This window comes from Panthera onca, chromosome A1 (assembly GCF_046562875.1).
Source record: "Panthera onca isolate mPanOnc1 chromosome A1, mPanOnc1 haplotype 2, whole genome shotgun sequence".
In the NCBI taxonomy this organism is placed as follows: Eukaryota; Metazoa; Chordata; class Mammalia; order Carnivora; family Felidae; genus Panthera; species Panthera onca.
In genome coordinates this window covers 2,060,963-2,083,024 of record NC_138339.1, presented here as the reverse complement: position 1 = coordinate 2,083,024, position 22,062 = coordinate 2,060,963, and positions in this window count along the sequence as shown.

Genomic DNA, 22,062 nt, shown 5'->3' with positions numbered 1-22,062 from the left:
GGGACATCCGCCCTCATCAGTGACGGCTACCTGCGTGTCCTCTGTAAGAATCCATTCACCTTTCGGTTGTGTGCTTTTCTGTACAAAACTTCCAAGTTCAGGTCAAGAAAGAGCAGAACACCGACCCTAAACTGGCCTCAAGGTCTCAGAATGTGCTTGAGTCGGAGGCAACGTTCTTGCAGCACAGACGGAAAGATCACCCAAGGAGCCACGTGTTGTGGACACATCCCCACGTGACACACACCAGGGACACAAGCATCTCCTCACCGAGAACTTAGAAACAGAGGGGCAGGAAGGATGAATGGTTTTTCCAGGTCCCCCGGGGCAGGTGGTGAGAGCTGGCAAGGTGGGCAGGTCCCAACCTTAATTGTAAAACTGACCACAGGCAGCGAGGGCCCCACTCAGGGGCAGCTCCACCAACAAGGGACCTGACCCCACTCAGGGGCAGCCCCCCCATGATAGGACCTGACCCCACGCAGGGACGGCCCCACCTGCACAGGGATGGAACCCAGGCCCAGCGAGGGCGTCCCACCCCCGCTGGGATCTGTGGGAAAGCTGAGTGCCGAAATAATATTATAAGCACTGCTAACGGTTATTCGGGAGTAAGATTCGCTGCAAGAAATTCAGAGCCTGAAAGATCCAGAGCTTTGGTAAAGGTCCCACAGAAGGGGGCGCTGAAGCCTGGCTTTCCGGTGGCGGGAAGCATCCTGAGCCACGGAATGCGGCTCAACAGGTTTATTCCAGAACAGGGTTGTGGATTTCACACCAGTGCGTCACCAACTTTGGAAGCTGCGTTTTGGAGGGCCCGGCCTACACGCCAGACAAACGGTGAGTTTGTGAGATTATACAGCGTCACTGGGCCAGAGGTGTTGGGCTGGGGTCCCCAACCTTAAGGAAGGCTTTTACTGTGAAATGTGACACTAGCCCCCTCGGCCCCCCCTGGTGTCCCCACTCGCCAAACCGCTGCGCCCAGGCCACGGCAGGGGTTCTCAGCTGGAGCCGGGAGCCAGGCCAAAGCCACAGCCTCTCTGAGGGGTCAAAGGTGACGCAACCCCACCCCTCTGGGTCCTTGTGTCTCCATCACGCTGCGGCGGGCGGCCCCGCGCGGTCGTCACTCCTTCTCGATCCTCAGCGGTTGGGCGGGCGTATTTCTCGAGCGTCGCTTTGACCCCTCTGGCGGACGTGCGCTGGCCTGTGACACGATGCCACAGGGACATGGCTACCGATGTCCTCTTGGTCAGCAGGCAGGGGTGTGGCCCTGGGAGGAACCCCCCCCCGTGCACGTCCCAGGGGGCTTTGAGAAGTGAACGGAAGCTCGGGGCCTCCCTGCCTCCGAGATGAACCCGGAGAGGCAGGCCTCGGGGCAGAGGGAGCGGGGACCAGCGGAGCGGGTTCTTCCCTCCAGGGCGCGGCGGAGGCGGGCGCTGCGTAACCCAGCGGTCAAAGTGCAGGGCACCGAATAGGCTGTGAGACACATCGCGGCCCGTGAAGAAACGCCCCAGCGCCCAACTCTGGCCGAGCCCAGGGCCAGCCCCCAAGAGGCAGAAAGGGTCCCCAGCCGCCCGGGCACGCTGTGACGAGCCTGACGCCTCGTCCCCACGCGGACGGGCCCCGGCTGCGGCGGGGACCCGGACGCTGCTACCTGTGTGGGGAGCACGTCCCCGCAGCCTCGGTGGCGGGGGGGGGGGGGGGCGGGGGACAGAAACCTCGTCGCACGGCCGGTTGCAAGGACCGCTAATTGATGGACACAGGCGCATGAGTAGTTTGCCTCCGAAAGGTTAAAATACACGCGCCCAAACGGGGTCGATCCGGTCTGAGCTCCGCCGTTTCCAGGTAAATCAGCGGGAAACTCTCCTGGCGTCGGGCTGGCCCCACGTGCCCAGCTGAAGGGGGTGAGGTGTCCCGGTCACACCGCGCGGGGACACTCCTCCACGCTGACAGGGGACGATTAACAGCCCAGGGACCTGGGGGCCAAGGCGAATTCAAATGCAAAATCGGGGGCCTCGACTGCCTAGAAAGAAAATAAGCCAGATGCGCGTGAGTGAAATCATTCGCACGAACCTCTGGAAGGTGAGCTCCACGCCCTGTATGGCCACTTGTCACAGACATGAGGAAGGTGTAGGTGACAAAAACGTACTTTCAGGATGACATGACTCACTGCGTCCAGATCAGTGTGAAAATGCGTTCCAGACTTTCTCCAGATTTCACAGATCTCCTGGAAGGTCCGGAGCATTCCGACTTCTGCGAGGACCAGTTAAGACGTTCCGCTGTCTCCACCTGCATAGGAAAGTCATCGGAGGGGTTGGCCTGTTCCCTCCTCCAGGGGTGACTCTGTGGGAACGTCCAGCGTCCCAATGCTGGAGGCGGCAGCATGAAAACAAAACAAACAAACAAAAAAGACTTTTTTCGAAGCAGTTTTAGGTCCGCAGTAAAATTGAGTGGAAAGTACAGACGTTTCCCACGTACCTCCTGCCCCCACAAATGCACAGCCTGCCCATATCAACATCCCCTCCCAGGGTAAAATCTTTGTTAAGACCAACGAGCCTACAATGATTTGTCCTCGTTACCCAGAGACCGTCCTTCAGTTCAGGGTCATCCTGTGGCTTGCGGCAAATGGATAAGGCCATGAACCAACCGTCGTGGTCTCAGACAGCGTGTTTTCCCCGCCCCATGCGTCCGCTGGGATCCGCCCACCTGCCCTTCCCTCCCACCTAACTCCTGGGACCGTGGCTCTTTCACTATCTGTGGAGCTTGCCTCTTCTAGAACTTCATGGAGGGGTGAACTTGGCAGGGCTCTCCAGACAAGCAGCATCAATAGGCTGTGTACACGTAGCACAAGGAGTGTTACAAGGAAATGGCTCATGCGATCACGGGGACTGAGGAGTCCTGAGATCTGCCACCAACTGCTGGAGACCCAGGAGGGCCGATGGTATAGTTGCAGCCCCGACGGCAGCAGGCCTGCCCCGGGGGGATCAGAGGTTTCAGTTTGAGTCCAAAGACCTGTAAAGGTCTAGGCGGTCAGGCAGGAGCAGCTCCCTCGCTCGTGGCCTTTCTGTTCTAGCCAGGCCTTCAACTGATTAGACGGGGCCCACCCACACGGAGAAGGCCATTTTGTCTTATTTCGTCCTCTGCTTCAAATGTGAAACTCATCCAGGTGAGTCCGTGTGTTATGCATGCAGCCGAGAATTTGCTGAGCCGTATGTCTGGGCGCCCCGTGCTCCAGCCAAGGTGACACGTCACCTCCACCGTCAGGGTTGGAACCACAGAGGACACGGACCTCACGCCGGCTTCCTCCCCTTTGCAACGTGCATTTACTTTGCCCCACGTCTTTTCATGGCCGGAAAGCTCATTCCCTTCCAGTGCGGGATAGCACCCCATGGTCTGGACGGACCCCAGTTTATCTATGCGTCACCCGGTTGCCTCCCAGTTTTGACAATTAGGAGTACAGCTGCTGTAATCACCTGTGTGCAGGTCGTAAGTTGTCAATAAACTTGGGAGTCCCTGGACCGGCTCCTGTGGCGGGAGTGTGCCGAAACCACCCAGCCGTCCTCAGCAGTGGCTTCGTCACCTTGTGTCCCCCTCCAGCAGGCGGTGGAATTTCAGAAAACAACGCCTCACGGAACTGGCGGCCTCGTCCTTGGAGTCGGGGTTTGGACTCCTTCCGGCAGCTCCTCTGCGGCTCTGTCCCTCCGCAAAGAAGAGACTGCCCTGTCCCCTCCGCAGACCCCCTCACCCCGGCCCCGGGCCTCCTCTGTGTGCCGCAGTCATCGGTCAGGGCTCATCACAGACCCCAGGCCTCTGGGCTCCCCGGCGTCAAGCCCTGAAACCCTCACCCACACTGTGCGCAGACAGAGCCCCGTTCCCCCAGCCCGCAACGGTCACCCCCGCTGCCCTGCGTCCCCCTTGGCCGCCCCGAGCCCCAGCTTCCCCGAGAAGTGTCTGCCTCCCCTCGTGCTAAGGGTGGGAGGGAACCGACCACTGGCCGGGGAGATCCCCAGAGGGAAGGGGACCTCGCGCCCCCACGTGGTCCTGTGCTGACACGGCTCTGGGGTCAAGGCCACCGCTAGAAGCACCAGCTCCCCATGAGGAGCCGTTGGGGGCACAGAAGCCAAGGGCTGACCCAGCAGGGGCCCCTCTGGTGCCTGTGAGACAGGACTTCCCCAGCGGAAGGAAGACCCCGTCCCCGCCAGGAGCGCCTGGGGCTTGGCCACGTGGATCACTACGTGTTTTTGCTTGAAGTGCTGATTTTCGGGCGTAGATTGATGGCATTTACAGCGGAAATGCGTCTTCTGTCTTCGAGCTCCCCTTCTGGTCTCTCGTCCACTTTGTCAGCTCCGTGGTGCGGCCAGGCACGCGCCCCACTTGTCACGAGATACAGAACACGAGACGGCGATGAATTCCACAAAGTCCTACCGGAAAATAAAACCCAGAGCGTGGACCAGAGTCCGCGGCCTGAGGTCGTCTCCCGAGTGGGGCTCTGTCCCCGGACCACCGGCGTGGAAGTCTGGGCTTCCCAGAAAGACCCTCCCGCTGCCCAGGTGTGACCGGGCTTCCCCGTCGGTGACATCCCGTGTTTAAGACCCCCACCGCCCCTCTCTCCTCCTCCCCTGTCCGCCCGGCTCCCTCTGCGTCTGGCTCTACCAAGTGCCCCATCACCAACCGCTGCAGCCAGCCCACGCGGCAGGTGCCATCACTGTCCCACTCTACAGCTGAGGAGGCTGAGGCACAGACGGGCTGACAGAGGGTGTCCTGCTGTAGGGACAGGCCCGGGATCTGAAGCCCGGCCATCGCTGGGATCTGCCTGGAGCCACAGCGAACCCGTGCCTCATCTAGGATTAAAGCTCTCCGGGGACAAGGCACGTGCCCCAGGATGCGGCCCCGGGTGTCCCCCCATCCCTTCCCCCAGCCTCACGGACGGACCCGCTGGAAGGGACACCCAGAGAGGCCAGGAGTCTCACGGGAGCACAGGGAGGGCAGCCCCGCTCAGCAGTCGTCACAGCACTCCACAGGTGGCCCGGCTGACGCGGGAGTGGCTGGTGGCCACTTAAAAAGGCACAGAGCATTGCTATGCAGCACGGGGGACAATGCTCTGTGTCCCGCATTTCCCTCCTTCTGGACACGGACGTGGGAATGTGCCCGCTGGAGAAACACAAAGTCCCTTTCGTTTCCCCCAAACTGCTGTCCCAAACTCAAAGGCTTGTGTCATGCTTCAGGACACCCACCGGATGGCGTCCAGCCTGGGCCAGGGCAGCTCGTCACCCCCAGCACGCGTGAGGCTGGCCCTGCCCGGGGAACAGGTGTGGGTGACATTTGGGGGGGCCTGTTTTCCAATCCCCTGCCTTACACCAGCCCTGACAGATAAGGACTCATGTCTGATGTCACTCACTCGCTGACTGCCACTTCAGGGACATTTTTCCAGGACTGGCGCTTATCTTCCTTTGGAGCGCCATAACGGGAGCCCCGCTCACACTTCAGAGAAGAGGCCCCGGGTGAGGTGCCAGGCGGGGTGGCAGATGGGGACGCACGTCGCTCAGTGTCACCTCCCAAGTCTGCAGTGGAAATGTCTTCGGATGAGAAGCGGGGGTGGGGGGGGGCGCAGAGCAGAACCCTGCTAGTACCAAACATCCGGGTGTTGGACCCAGAACCCTCCATATGCCAGCGGAAACCCACGCGAGCGACCTCCTTCTGGCACATGCCCGTCCTGTGCGACAGGCTGCTGGGGCCTTCCCGCTCTGGTCCGGGCATGAACCGGGGGTAACGGGCCGTCGGAGAGGCTGTGGGGTGCTTGGCCAGAGACACTGGTCCGCAGACATTTAAACGTGTCTTTTCCAAGGGGCGCCTGGGTGGTTCAGTCCGTTAGGTAACCGACTTCGGCTCAGGTCAGGATCTCGCGGTCCGAGAGTTCGAGCCCCGCGTCGCGCTCTGTGCTGACAGCTCGGAGCCTGGAGCCCGCTTCGGATTCTGCGTCCCGCTCTCTCTGCCCCTCCCCTGCTTACGCTCTGTCTCTCAAAAACAAATAAATGTAAAAAAAAAATTTTTTAAACGTGGCTTTCCCAGCCATTTTCCCAGCAGAGTCAAGGGACGGATAGGGCAGGATTTGAAGGCTCTGTTAAATAACCCTCAGAAATTTTCACTCGAAGGACTCCCGATTTGGGGGAGGCAACCTACAGCTCTGCATGCGGAACAGGACTTCGGGGCCCTTCTCTGTCGAAGAAATGCCTCTCTGCCCCACATCTTCAGCCACCCCGTGTGTGTCACAGCCAGCTGCCCAAGTCCTTAAGACTGGTGGTCCCGGCCAGCCGTCCAGCGTCCCCCCTTGGCAGGATTCTTGTGTCACAAGGAGGTTCTGAGCGACCTGGGCTGGGCGCCTACACGGACCCTGCCCGTCTTCAAGGGTCCCAACGGCCAGGGATACACATGTCTCTGTCACACCCTCCAGAGCAAATCTCCTCACGGGAGCTCCCCCGCATCTCCTGCACAATCGGCTGAGAGATGCCAGCCAGGAAGACTGGCCTTCCGCGATGAAAACCGCACTTCGTAGTCGAGAAAATGGTTCTCCTCGGGAAGCAACCTTCACACACAGCTCCCGGAAAGCGCACCTGGCCCACACCTCCCAGAGTTTGGTCCTAGATGCTGGTCCCACAGACACCTGGTTTGAGGGGAATAAGCTAAAACTTTGCATGCGGGACCGAGGACTGGGAAACGTGGCACTCTCCGTGAGCTCCTGAAAACCCACTCTGTGCACGGTAAAGCCGCACGTGGGGAATCCTGGGCCAGCGGGGACTTTGATTCGATTAAGCCAGCTTTGCCCCAAACTCCATTTGTCACGAGGACCTGAAGGCATCGAGTGGCTGCAGGAAAACACGCGTGACAAGGAGGTAGGAACACACACTGAGCTCCTGCTCTCTGTTCGCGTGCAGGCTCACGGCGTCCGTAATTGTGCCCTGACTCCACGCGCAGCCGGGGGCCCGCAGGGCATCTGTCAGGAGAAAGCCGGTGACTGCCCCACGCGCCCTGCGGTGACGCCCTCCAGCAGCACAACGCGGGCCATCTGGGTCCTTCTCTTCGACTCACCCGTGGGCCTGTAGGCGTGCCCCCTGCGGGCGCCTTCCCGGTGTCCCTGAGGACTCTCGGTCACCCAAAAGCCCACGTGTTGGACGTCACAGAAGGTAGATGTGACACCAAACACAGTGACCAAAACTCTGGCACAAGAGCCAGTCCAAACATCCACCCAAGGAGGAGGGACAGACAGGCTGGCCGTCTACACTGTGGATGCCGAGGTGGTAAAACCACAAGCAAGCTGTGCTCCACAAAGCCACGTGCCCCCCACGGACACTGTGTGTCGGGAGGGCAGCCGGACACAGGGGGGCACTGTCAGTCACCCCCTGCTTGGAGCTTTGGAACAGGCCACAGTGAGCTCCGGTGACACAAGTCAGGGCGTGCGTACGTGACCAGGAGGTGGCGAGGTCCCCGGCCAAGCAAGGGCCCTGATTCTCTCTCCTCCTCCCCAACAGGTGTCTCATGGGTGGCCCTTTGGCTCCCCACGAAGACGTGGCTTCTGAAGGACACATTGCCTCCCCCGCCCCAGTCCCTATCTACCCCCCAAACTATCTGGGGGATGGAAATAGTGAATAGGAGGCTCCAGGGAAGGTGGGTCCGACCCTGGAACGGGTGTCATGCCAGGCCCCCCCCCCCCGACCCAGGAGCTCTGGGCTGAGACACCGCGTAAGACTCAGGGGGGCAACTGGGCACGACTCGGTAGGGATCTGTTTGCATAGCAATTTACTACTTTGTTTTCCCCTCTACTTTCCCACGGCACGTGTGGGCTCCTTACTGTCGCAGACGGTGGAGGCCACGTCTCCGTGGTGCCCACGTGCCATGAAGCCTGGGCCGTGCAGCTCCAGCCCCGCGAGGCCCAGCCTGCGTCCGCGGGGGTGCAGGTGGGAAGGGGCGGGAGTGAGGACCCTCTGGAGGCTCGGGGCTTCCCAGGCACGCGTGGCCGGGCCGGGAGCTCCGACCCGGCTCCGCGGCCGCCGTTTTCTCACCACTCCGCGAGACACCCAAGTCCCCGGTGAGTGTTTGCTTCGTTTGGGCTCCCTTGGGAAACCTGACTTCCTTCCTTTCTAAACTTTAGATCTTTAAAGTATCTGTAAAATCGTCCTTGTTCCTCCTTCTCTAACCCTAACTCAAGGCAAACACTGTGCTCATAGCCGTCTGAGGGTCCTCGCGGAGAAGGCGCACGAGGGCGGCCGCTGCACCAGCTGCAACCACAAGGGCGGGGTCTTGAAGGCCATGGCCAGCCCAGGCACCATTTTCTAAAGGGAGCGACCAGACCGTCGGGCGCAGAGTCTGCCCTAACGAGCGGCTCTCAGAGTTGCATTTGCGCGTGGCATTGGCGGACAGGAGGCCGTCCCCGGACGGGGTGACCGGCACACGTATGGTGGGGGCTCGGGGTCTGCCTGCCTGCGGCCCCCTCGCCTGCCCGGCCCGCAGAGCCTCGGCGTTGTCCCCAGAGCGGCCAGGCCTCTGGACGCCCGGTTCTCACACCGGCCTCCGAGGTGGGACCTGACCCCGCGGGGCTTAAAGGAGCGCCCTTGGATTTCTCGAGTCCAGAAAATCAGCGCCTCCGTGATCACTTGCTCGGAGCGGTGGCCCGGCAGCTGTCTAAATTTACAAGGTCACTCCCGGCCCCGCCTAAGCCCACCTTTTTAGGGGCCCCCCGGGTCAGGTTTCAAAAAAGCGCACATTCCTTCGCTAACCCAAAGCAGCTCTGGGGACTGGGCTCTCTCTGAGGACGGACGCTCGTCACTTGCCTGCTCCGGGAGGAGACTTCAAAGGGTGGCCGCGGGGAGCTCAGGCCGCCCTCCGAGCCGGCCGGCGTTGTCCAGGCAGCGATCGGCGGCCCCTCAGGCCGGGCGCAGCGCAGCCCTGCCCTCCGTCACCTTCCGCTCTCACTTGTTAAAAGTAATTAGTGTTTGCACCCTTGTCTGGCCTTTGATTTGTGTCCAGGATGGAGACGTTGATGTGCCTCCTGATGGCTCCATAAATCACACGTTGTTAAGTTGCCTCCCATTACACTATTTTAAAGTGTCGGGAACTCCTGGCTTTAAAAGGGAAGGTGGGGGTGCTCCTAGGAACACAGGCCCGCTTGGGGTCCGGGGGTAGATGAAACCTCCCGCACAGACATCACCCCGTTCTGCCCGCTGGCTCTGCTTCGGTTATCAAAGAGAGGCTACAGCCGCGATCACCTCATGGGTACAAGTGTGATTCGTGGGCATGGGAGCCACAGCCCCTAGCGGAGGGATCCTTGCCCTTAGTCCCATTGCACAGAGGAGGAAACTGAGCCAGGAGAAGCTGGGGACTTTGCCACCACCTCGCCTCACCGGGAACTGGGAGACACAGCCCCGGACCCCGGGGCTCTTCCCCCGGAGTCAGCGAACCACTGCCTGCTGCCTCTCCCCAGCTCAGGGCAGGTGATAGATAGATAGATAGATAGAGCTGCTCATTACAGTGCACGGCACCCACCACTGTCCTTGGCGTCCAGCCTGCCTCCCTCCTGGCCCCTGGGGACAGCCCACTCCCCGTGCAGTTCCCTGCAAGAACAAGCCTGGGGTCGTTCCCGGAGGCACCGGCCGATTGCGTATAAATGCGCCAGGACTGGATCAGAAACTGTGGGCAGAAGGAGAACTCACCCAGGGCCCCGGGGGCTCCTGCCGCTTCCCCGACTTTGAGCCGGTGGTTGAAGATACGGTGCCATCTTCGCAAACCTCAGAGCTGAGGTGGGGGAAATGCAGAGCACCCCGGGGTGGGTCGGCCTGAGCGCTTCCTCTCCTCCTACTCAGGACGATCACGTGTGCTGAAGTCAGGCCTACGGTGAGCTCTTCAACCCATTTCTGCATAAGCCAAATGGTTTAGAGTTTTGTCCACCTGGCACGTTAAATCACTCAGTGGCTTTGCAAAGACAGACATGACAATCCACTGTGGGTTCAGACTTATCTTTGCAGCACGACCAAGTCCTGAGTATTAAATAGTTCTTCTAGTGACTTAAGATCGACTGCGCTTTGCCTCTGAGGAGTTTACTGGTATTTTTGGGGGGGAATCACATGCACGAACCAGGTCAGGTCAAGAAAATAATGTCAGTTCTTTCTGGAAATAGCATATCAAGTTAGTCACTGACACCGACGGTTAGTATTGTGGTCGTCTACGTATTTCTATAAACATTGATTGACGCATATCGCGAGACTGGCTGGCGTGGCTGTGTGTGGGTGGCTATGCTTCTGCTTCCGCCCAGGCACAACAAGGTCAGTACTCTGTGGATCCACCGAGAAATGCTTTTAGGAGGGTGCCAGGAGACGAGGAAGGAGGCCATCACAGGGCAGGAGACAGGTGTCATGGCTAAGGACTGGGGCAGTGTTGCTGGAGGTGGACAGGTGTAGATGTAGGCAAGCCTCATTTGCATGCACAGCCCTTGCCTCATGCAAATGTTATTTGTAGATTATTTTCACAACCAGTTCCTACAGCTGGGAGACATATTAACCTAGACGTCTTTACCTTGTCCTGTACAGCAGACGGGAGGTTTAAACTCACCGTCGCATAAATGCCAGACATTCTTTTCACACATGGAGGGAAGTGTGGGCTCTCAGAATTAAAATGTGTCTAACGAAAAAGGGTAGGAACCATATTTAAATAAGCCTGCCCACGTGCATAATTAGAATTCGGGCACGATTTTGAGTGTGGTTACTAAAAACAACATCGCTAATCCGCTGCCCTTCTCGGCAGTTTCGATATGGTCTGTGTCGCCCAAGTAAGAACCGAGTGGTGGGTGAAGTCATTCTCAGTAACCCAATCCCTCTCGACGGTTTATACCAAAGTGGCTGGGTCTCTTTTCAGGGATTTACCTTCATGATATCATTCCTGAGGAGTCTGGTTTAGATCAAACCAGGTTAAAGAGCATGATTGTCAAAGATGATGTCATTAGATCTCATTACTAATAAAGTCAGGGTCATCATGAGTCCAGAAGCCGTTTGGAATTCAGTCTCTGTTTACCTTAAAACCTGCTCCAAAACTTAAAACCCCGAGTGATATATAGACGACGAGAACCGATGGAAACATTAGAGACTGCTGGCATTGTCTTTATATAACCCATTTTGCAAGGATTTACCATTTCCGCTGTATTTTATACCATCAACTTAAATGATTCAGAAGTGGCTTTTTTTTTCTGTTACTAACCTATTCAGTAATAACTTACATTTTGCTGCATAAGATATTCTATCTAAAAGAATGTAAAACAAATTTGGAGCTGATAACGGAGAAACATGCTGTTCTTTCATCACCGGCTGGTAATTTTGAAAAGCCAGACTTCTTTGTTACACATGGGCTCTATCACAAGCAGCACAAAGTGAGATTTCCTTAGAGTGGACTGTCTCTACCTCAACGTCGGTTCCTGTTAGAAGCAAAGATCAAAAGAAAGGTTCCAATCTTTCCAAAGAATCAGGTGTAGTGGGCTGAGTGATGGGGATCTCAGAGGTTTTGCTTCTGAAGCCCCAAAAGATGTGATTAAGTTAAGGATTTGGGGATGAGGGGCTTGTCCTGGATTATCCGGTGGTGCCCTCGATGCCGTCACAAGTATTTTTTGGGGGCAGAGGCAGAGGCAGACAAGACAGACACAGCCAGGAGGAAGGCCCACAGAGACGGAGCAGAGAAGGACGGGGCCACAAGCCAAGGAAGATGTGCAACCAGCCCAAGTGGGAGGAGCCAGCCCAAGTGGGAGGAGCCGGGAGTGGGTCCTCCCCCAGCCTCCCGAGGGACCGCATACCTGTGCACATAAGCTGCAGAACTGAAAGAGAATTCGTGTGTGTTGTTTGAAGCCCCTGGTCTGTGGGAACTCGTGTGGCACCCCGGGAGCTAATCCACGCAGGTAACTGTTAATCTACTGCTCGAGGAGGGGCTTGATGCTGGTTCTGCCAGTTTCTTGGAGGTCATGATACATCATCTGTTCACTGGACACGGTTCGTTGAGCACATTCTCTTGTGTTCGAAACTATTCAGGGCTTCCAGGCAGCCACCGTGATCACAACGGACAGAAGGTGCTGCCCTCAAGAAGTCCGCATCCTGGTGTGAGAGGGGCAGACACCACACAGATACGCCAGCTCTGCCCAGGGTTCCGAATCTGCCCAGGTGGAAAGGCAGCCTGCGGTCAGCGTTCCCTCTGGTCTCTTCACCTCTGTCCGTTTCAACTTAAATACAAGCAAGGCCAGGGAAGAATTTCTAACATTTGCAAAACACAATGGACCAGTGCAATTTCCATTTTCGAAAATACCAAGGGTGAAAAGGAGAAGCTGGCTTTGGAAAACCATGTCGGACTAGCGTTTGCTAAAGGGTGTTTGAAGGTGCTGCAGACCCTCAGGAAACCAGCACAATAAAACCGCTCTATGGTCAGATGTCTCTGGGAAATATCTCCTTTTACGGGGCTCTCATGGAAGTTCTCAATGTACATTGCACGCTGAAGCCTCTGTGACTTCCAGCGGTAAAACCGTCTGTTCAAACGTGTTTCATCCAGAGACTCCCCAGTGTGACCAAGGACCTCATTTCATTACCACCCACAATAGCTTTTTCCACCTAGTGCTCGACAGAGTGCGCTCAGGACATGACGCAGGAGTTGGCGAACTAAGGCCTGTGAACCAAACCCGGCCAGTTGCCTGCCTTGTTATAGCCTGCGATTGAAGAAGGGTTTTTACATTTTTGTGTGTTATGTCAGTACCTGAATAATAGGCATGATTCTTCCTCCTGGTCCACAAAACCTAAAATATTTACTACCTGACCATTTAAGAAAAAAGACGAACGACCCCCAGGCTCGGCTGAGGAGGAAGATGAGGTCACCTGTGTCCCACAGAGGGGGCCTCTCTCTCCCTGGGACAGGCAGTCTCTCCAGGGCCCAATCTCCCCAACAAGGATTCGTCCTTCACCACCCACTCTTTTTCATTGGTAATGTCTTCACCAGACTAGGATGCCCTCTCTTTTACAAGACTTGTCTTTAGTTGTTTGTGTCACACTCAGTACAAGAATATAACATTGCTCATATAATAAAATTCCCATAAGTTTAAACAGGTGCAGTATCAATCAACTATTTGTTTGTTTATTTATTTATTTATTTACTTATTAACGTTTATTCATTTTTTGATAGAGACAGAGCGTGAATGCAGGAGAGTCAGAGAGAGGGAGACACAGAATCTGAAGCAGGCTCCAGGCTCCGAACTGACAGCACAGAGCCCGACGCAGGGCTTAAACTCACGGACCGCGAGATCATGACCTGAGCCGAAGTCGGAGGCTTAACCGACTGAGCCACCCAGGCACCTCAGGAGCAATCAACTTTTGCTATCATCTGTAGAACCCTACCCCCTTTCTTCTACTCACTGAGAGTATACAGTCTTCTCAAGCCATATGAACCTTTGACTAGATAGAGCCTTCTGGGGCAGAGATGATACAAAGCATTTTTTTTGACAAGAGCAGAGACATCAATATCAATAAGATTTCTGGAGGATTTCCAAATATTTAAAAATTAAAGTGAAACAATGAAACGACCCTTGAATCAGAGAAGAAATTACAAAGGGAATTGAAAATAGTTTTAATTGATTAATGATGAAATCACAGCATGTTAAAATTTGGGGGATGCAGCCAAATCAGTCATGAGAGGGACACTGATAGCTTCAGATGCATATAGTAGAATGTAAGAAGGTGTGTGGTCCATGTCTTCTATTTCTACCTAACATAAGTTGGGAAAAGAATGACTTATACCTTACATAGGAAGAGAGGCAATATTACAAATAAAAGTGGGAACCGATGAAGTAAAAACAAACAGCAACACAATAGAGAAACTCAACTAAGCCAGAAGTTATTTCTTCAAAAATATAAATAAAATGGACAAACTTCTAGCAAGATTGGTCAAAGAAGAAAGGCAGAAATAGAAGTTACTAATAGCAGAAGTGAACAGGTGACATCACTGGAGATTGTACAGATAAAAATGATCGTGAGAGGGATATATAAAAACAGCTTTATGCAATAAACAATTTAAACCACATTTATTTTTAATTTTTTAAATTTTTCTTTTTTTTATTTATTTTTGACAGGGAGAGACAGAGAGGCAGAAACAGAGACAGAGCACGAGCAGTGGAGGGGCAGAGAGAGAGGGAGACACAGAATCCAAAGCAGGTTCCGGGCTCTGAGCTGTCAGCACAGAGCCCAACACGGGTCTCCATCCCACAAACTGTGGGATCATGACCTGAGCCAAAGTCAGAGGCTCAACCCCCTGAGCCACCCAAGTGCACCTAAATCAATGCAATTCTAATTAAAATTTCAACAGATTTGTTAAAGAAATTAACAAGATTATTTGAAATTAGTTTAAAAGACAAAGGAGAAAACTAGCACCCCCAGAGATGATTATAGGCAGGGATAGTAACTAAAAGAGTGTGATATCAAATCATGATTAAAACTACATCCTTGAAGCAATATAAGAAATCCAGAAATTGATCCACACTTATAAGATAAAATTATTTCAACGAAAGTGTCAAAGAAACTCAATGGAAAGGGAAAATTTCTTCAACGAATGGTGCTGGAACAAGGGAATACCCACGCACCCAAAACCCCCTTGGTCCCTATCCTGCACCGTACCCCAGACCAACTGAAGACAGAACATACCTGAATGTAAAGTGCAAATGATTGATCTGGAAGAATTTCTTCCACATCATGGGGCAAGTAAAGATTTCCTTAAAAATCAAAATGAAACAAAAGCTTGAATTATAAAGTAAAACATTGGTAAACGAAAATTCTTTGTAGTTAAAAATGTCTTCTCATCAAAAAACACCATCATGAATACGGTCCCTAACTGGAGGAAAGTATTAGCAATGATATAGTTGAAAAAGACTTGCATCAAGGTATATAAAAAACTCCTGCAGCTTAACAGAAATATAAGACCGACACTCCAATAAAAATACACAGGATCCTAGGACAGGAAGGAAGGTCAGGAAAAAACCGCCTAAAAATAGCAAATGAAAAACTGCTTAACATCATTCTTAGGGAAATTCAAATTGAAACCATCATGAGTGATGGCTATACGTATAGTAGAAAGGCTAAAATCTAAAAAGTTCAGAAATACCAGGGGCGGCTGGGTGGCTGAGTCAGTTAAACACCCAACTCTTGGATTCAGCTCAGGTCGTGATCTCCCAGTTGGTGACTCTGAGCCTGCTTGGGGTTCTCTGTCTCCCTCTCTCTCTCCCCCTCTCCTGCTCATGCTGTCTCTGTCCCTCTCAAATCATAAATAAATAAACTTAAAAAAATAGTTTAGCAACACCAAATGTCAAAGAATATATGGAACCACCAGAACTCTCATTTATTGGTGGTAGGAGTATAAAGTGTTAAAACAACGTTTAGAAACTTTTTGGTAGGTTCTTAAAGTTTTAAGCACGCATCCGTCCTATGAGCCAGTGGTTCTACTTCTAAAGACACGATGAAATTATAGCCACAGCAAGTCTTGTACAAGAATGGCCATCGCTACTTGATCCGTAACGATCAACGTCAGAGCGTTTACCAGAGAACAGACCCACCACCTGTGGCTTATTCAGACGACAGGATAAAGAAGAATGCAATTCTGATATGTGCAACAGCGTACACGAGCACCAAAACCCCTAGCTCAATGAAAGAAACTGAACATAGAAAGGCCCATCCCCCATGACTGCGCCGACATGCCTAGAATAAGAAAGTTAATAGATGGCGGTAGAAGTCATGTAGTGAGTTTTTCCAGGGGAAACGGCATTGACCAGGAAGGGAGAGGGAAGGACTTTCTGCGGTGATGAATAGGTTCTGTGTCTTGAAACACATTTGTAAAAACTGAGTAAATGGTGCATTTAAAGTTGAGCATTTCACTGTATGCACATTATACTACAAAACTACACACACACACACACACACACACACACACACACGCATGCACACACACACGCACATGTATGTGCACTAGCCTGAATGATTATGGTCTCACACCAAACATTTCCTTAGTATACCGTTATTGTCTGCACCAGGTATCGCCTTGTGTGGAGTGATGTTTTGGGTCTGGTGCTATTCTATTGTTGTTATATTACATTTCATCACATATGCCAGCCTATCGGTTCTAAGGTGAGGTACCTCCCGTCAAGGCTGTTTTTAAACAGTTTAAAGCTCCTTTAGTGTTTCATAAATGCAGCCAGACCAGGCACTAGCCTCGTGTACCATGATGGCTCCAAACAAGGCACTCACCTGATATATGGTGATGGTTCCAGACCAGAGGCTAGCCTGGTACACAGTGATGGTTCTGGGTCAAGCCACGGTATGATTGTGGATGTTGGGGTACGGATCAGGAACACACGTGCTAGCATTGGGAAACAAACCAGAGAGCTTCCCTCCAATGGAAGAGAACCAGTGCTCTGACAAACCCGCCCGCCATTTTTCTGCATGGCTGCTCCCTCCTCTGGGAAACCCCATAAGATCCCTGTGCTCACTTGTCTCTATGAAACATGAATAATCGTATCAACCCTCTCCAGACTTTATTAAGCCACGTGCGACGTGATGAGGTTATTTTTAAATAGTTTACAACTCCTTTAATGTTCCAATAATGGTACCTTTTATTACAACTACGGAAAAGGAGGCATTCCAGCGTTATGTAATTAAATGACAGCATATTTTGGAATATTTGGAGCAAAATACTGAACGTGGTAAGCACTCTCATGCAAGAGTTAACAAAAAAAAAGGTTGTTATATTTTTTTAAATGAAAGCTTCCTTTCCACGTGCTGTGCATTTCACATCCCCAAGGAGAATAGTGCACTTAGAAAAAGCTATTTAATTCAAATAAAGAAAGGATATGATGTTGCCAGTGAGAGCAAATAAAGACAGAATAAGGTATATTGCCGAGGAAATGTTTGCATAACACACTGAAATTAATATACCATGTGTGATGGTTGACACAGTTCATTCTAGAACAGATAAATCATTCATAGGAAAAACAAACACCGACTAAAAAGGAATAGATCACCAGTTGAGCCACATACATCGTAACCTGTTGACACACTATGAATTTTCTGCTGAATCAGACACCTAAGCTACTAAATCAGCGTGAACGCCCCCACTGGGCCGGGCACTTCGCGCGCAGCTACAAGGGGTCATGCAGCTGATACGACTGTCTATCAAATTAGGAGTGCACAGTATATGAGAGCTCCTATTTACTGAGCCATGGTCACTACGAAGGGAGTGTGCTGGCTAGTAAAATGCACACATCGACTCTGACTTACCTTTCAGCTCAATTCACCTGGTCTTTCTAAAACCACTTTAAGGTGGTCCTATGCGCCCAGCCCCGGGGGCGACAACCCTCCTTCGCGTGTGAGCAGGACCTGCGGCTTGCTTCTAACCAACAGAACGTGGCAAAGGTGAGGGGTGGCACTCCTGCGGTGGCAGACTGCTTCTCTGTAAGCCTCCCACGTGCCAGCAGCATTATACTTGGGATTTAATTTATAGACGTGTGGCCGGCTGATGACGCGGAGAGGCTGAGGCTGTTAAAATTTTCATCACATAGGGGCGCCTGGGTGGCTCAGTCGGTTGGGCGTCCGGCTCCGGCTCGGGTCACGATGTCGCGGTTCGTGGGTTCGAGCCCCGTGTCGGGCTCTGTGCTGACAGCTCGGAGCCCAGAGCCTGCTTTGGAGTCTGCGTCTCCCTCTCTCTCTGCCCCTCCGCCATTTGCGCTCTGTCTCTCTCTCAAAAATAAACAAACATTGAAAAAAGTTTTCATCACATAGACTTTCCGAGGGAAGAGGCGCAGGGCATTATTATCTCCAGGAATTAGCCCCTGGAGAGTCAGCCCCTCTCCAGGTCTGGAAGGTATCAAGAATATAGAAAATAGAATCAACATAATTGTCCCTGTGATGAATGGAAGCCCAGTGGAAAAATACACTTAAAAAGGTTTATTTATTTATTTTCAGAGAAAGAGAGAGACTGCAAGCAGGGGAGGGGCAGAGAGAGAGGGAGAAGCCCAAGCAGGCTCCACACTGTCAGCACAGACACAGAGCTCGACCCCATGAACCATGAGATCATGAGTTGAGCCGAAATCAAGTCGGGCACTCAACCGACTGAGCCATCTCGGCGCCCCAGTGGACAAACATATTTTAAGAAAACACAGTCAGGACAATCCCATAGCTTCAAGGAAATGAATTGTACCAGTGCATGGGGATTTTGGAAGCAAATCTTCCCCAGTCGGGCCTCTGATGGGAACCCATCCTGGGTGATGCACAGGTGTGGGGCCCTGAGCAGAGGATCCTGGTAAGTCACACCTTGTCCTTATCCCCAGAAACTGAGAGATGATAAACATGTTATTTTATTTATTTATTTATTTATTTATTTATTTATTTATTTAATGTTTCTTTGTGACAGAGAGAGGGAGAGAGAATGAGTGGGGAAGGGGCAGAGAGAGCAGGGGACAGAGCATCTGAAGCAGGTCCCGTGCTCACAGCAGAGAGCCCGATGTGGCTGTGGGGCTTGAACTCACGAACCATGAGATCAGCATCACCTGAGCTGAGGTCAGTCACTTACCTGACTGAGCCCCCCAGGCGCCCCTACACACATTATTTCAAATCTCTGAGTTTGTGTGATTTGTTTAGCAGCAAAACAAAAGTAAACCATTGATCAAAATCACCACAGTACAGCAACTGTCACGAAATACTGAGGGATATTAAAATTTTTGAACTTTCTTATCGTCGGTAACATGGAGTAATCTGATTCCGAAACCCGGAGAGTAAGCAGTTTCAAGCGTTGAAACATGGGGCGCCAGAGGTTCAGAATGTCAAGACCAAGGCTTGGTCTGGGACAGGACGGGTCAGACTGCGAGGGGCTGTCAGCTGGGTGCAGACATACCCAATAGCAAGGACAAGGCGACGGGGTCAGTCCCAGCAGACGTGCTGAGTAGTCAGGGTGGTGGCTCTGGAGGCCGGCTGCAGGCACAGAGGGTGCAGTCCTTGGCCAGCCTCTCTGGACTTTAGAGATAAACTCAGGCCCTGGGGACAACTGCTGAGGTCTGCAGCAGAGACCCAGACCCAAGAATCCACACCGGGACCTGTCCCTTGGAGAGGAACTCAAGATAACAAGAACCCAGTGACAGAATACGAGGTACAAGTTCTGGGAGAGTAGAAGTTCGGCCTTTGGGAACAACTGTCTTGCCTTTGCCTCAGTTTCCAGCTCTGGGAAGTGGGGCCATGGCATCACCTGTCAGTGAGATTAGGTGTCTGCCATCAATGTCCCTTAAGACACTGAGGAACAGGTAGAAAGTCACGTGATAGTTTGGGGGTGATCCCAGGGGAGGGTCTTGAGGAACAAACGTCTTGCTAAGCTGTGATAAGTAAGCTATTTTAGTTGGTTGAAGGTCTTATCTCCCAGAAGCAAGTGTTTCCTAGAATGAACAGCTGAGGCGTTCTTGTCGGGTCCCAGGGTTCGCACAGAAGAAGAAAATTGTGTGGCTCCTAAAACAGAGAGCGTGTTCTTGAAGGAGTAAATCAAATAATGTGAAAACGCTCTGAGCTCAACTCCTGGGACATGGCAGGTGCCCAATAAATGTAGTTACCTACATCGTCAGCAACAAGGCTGACTCAGAGTGGCTCACTGTGGCCCCAAGCCCAGGGCGTACTTGCGGCTGAGTCTGGGGAGCACGAAAGGGGTTGACGTGCCATCATGAAGACCGCGTTTCCGTGAAGAAAGCACTCTGGCTTTACTGCCACAAATGGAATAGATTTCTTAGTCTCATCATAATTATTGTGACTCTGCTGCCCAGAAAGCATTGTTACGGGTCCCTCCTTCCTTACAAGCCCCTGAGCCCTTTCCTCGCCTGGAGCCCGGTGCCGCCCAGAGGACCCAGGCCCGAGATGGCGGGGCTGGGGACGAGGCTCTGTTGATGGCTGTGATTCAACCAGCAAGCACGCAGGACCCTCAGGCCAGCGAGTTTCCCTCAGAAAAGGGACGGCATTTGAAGGGCAGCGATCTGCTTTTTATGTTGATCATGTTTAATAAAATCATAGTTTCGACACACTTGGGCCACGTCATCAACAAAGAATCATTTTGGCGACGTACGTAATTAATTTACATAATGTCTTCTGTAGGTGGACAAGACCCGTTGCAATGGACCAGGTTATTATATACATACAGCAGGACATAAATCTAGATTTGGATGTGGAACGGTGAGCGTGTGCGTGTGCACCTGAGTGTGTGTTTGTGGTACACGTAGCAGCCTTTATCCCAAAGAAGAGCCAGGGAATTTACGCAGGTACGAACGTGTGCATATTTTATACAGATGAGATAAGCTGACGTCAGGTGCCGGGCATAACCTTTACATGACATTGGTCTCCATACCAAGTGACCACAAACGGATCTTAAAACAACACAGATGAGCCCTCCCCACAAGTCCACAGGCCAGAGGTCCAGGGGGGCTCAGCACTTTCTCTGTGAGGTTGTACAGGCCCAAACCTGGGTGGTGGCCCTGCAGTATCTGTCCCCACGCCCCCTGGGTGTTGGAAGTGGTCAGCTCTCGGGCTCATAGAGCCGGAGGCCCGAGTCCCCCAGCCCTCAGCGCCTGCCTGTCACCTGCGTTACTTGTCTTTTACCTTCAGGCCCTTCTCGGGCTTTGGCCTCTTACATCCCCTCTGCCGCAGCCCCGTGACGACGGCCAGAGAAAATTCTCCGCTGCAGGGGCTTGTAAAGGGCAGAATTGTGTCCCATTTTCGACAAAAGACGTTGATGCCCTGACCCCCGTACCTTATTTGGATGTGACCTTATTTAAAAGGCGGGTTTCTGCAGGTGATCAAGTTAAGATGTGGTCATGAGGGTGGGCTCTGATTCGTTGTGACGGGAGTCCTTACGAGAAGAAGGGATCTGGACACAGACAGACACCATGTGAACATGGAGGCAGAGACCGGGGTGGGGCATCTACCAGCCAGAGGACGCCAAAGAGGGCCAGCCCCCACCAGAGGCTGGAGACAGGCGGGAGGGGTGCTCCCTCAGAGCCTCAGAAGGAGAAGCCCATGGACCCCTTGATCGCGGCCTTCCAGCCTCCGGGGCTGAGGGGGGATACATTTCTGGTGTTAAAGCCGCCCAGGGGGTTGTGCTCTATTGTGGCAGCTTTACTGGGCCCACCTGAATAATCCAGGATAATTTTCCTGTTGTGAAACCTGCACCCTTGACTGAATCTGTGGAGCCCCCTTAGCCATGGAACAGTATAGTCACAGGCTCTGGGATTAGGGGGCCACGCTTTGGGGGGCCACGTGTCACCTTACCATATCATAGCCCGATCGCGTTACTCCTCTGAGGTAGGGACCACCTATTTCCCATTTTCCAGATGTGAAGACTAAGGCAAGAGGCGATGGGAGTTCCCCACCAGACTAACACCAGGCCAACAGGTGCCCAGGGGCCCGCTCTGCCACCAGGCCCAGTGAGCACGCAGGCCTCTGAATTCCAAATGTCCCCATGCCCCAGGCCTCGCGTTCACTGCCTCCTTCCCTCATCTCCCTCCATGGACCTAGTCGACCACTGCTGTCACTGCCATCCTGTGAGGGACGTGTGTATCCTGGAGGGGCTTCTAGTCTGCTTTGACAAAACAGCAGAGATGAAAACAAGTCAATACACAAACCATCAGCGCGTATGTGACAGCTCAGAAACGGAGTGAATTTGTGGGCTCCTGGCCAAGGAGCCAAGGGCTTGGGCGGGAGACCATGCTTGTCCGTGTGGAATGAAGTGCTCAGGCCCCGGGGGAGAAGCTGCTTGCTCTCTCGAGCTCTCTCTGCAGCCATTGTTTAATGTTTATTTATTGTTGTGAGAGAGAGGGAGAGAGAGAGCGTGAGTGGAGCAGGGGGAGAGAGAGGGAGACACAGAATCCGAAGCAGGCTCCAGGCTCCGAGCCATCAGCACAGAGCCCGACGCGGGACTCGAACTCACAGACCTCGAGATCATGACCTGAGCCAAAGTCGGACGCTCAACTGACTGAGCCTCCCAGGCGCCCCTGAGACC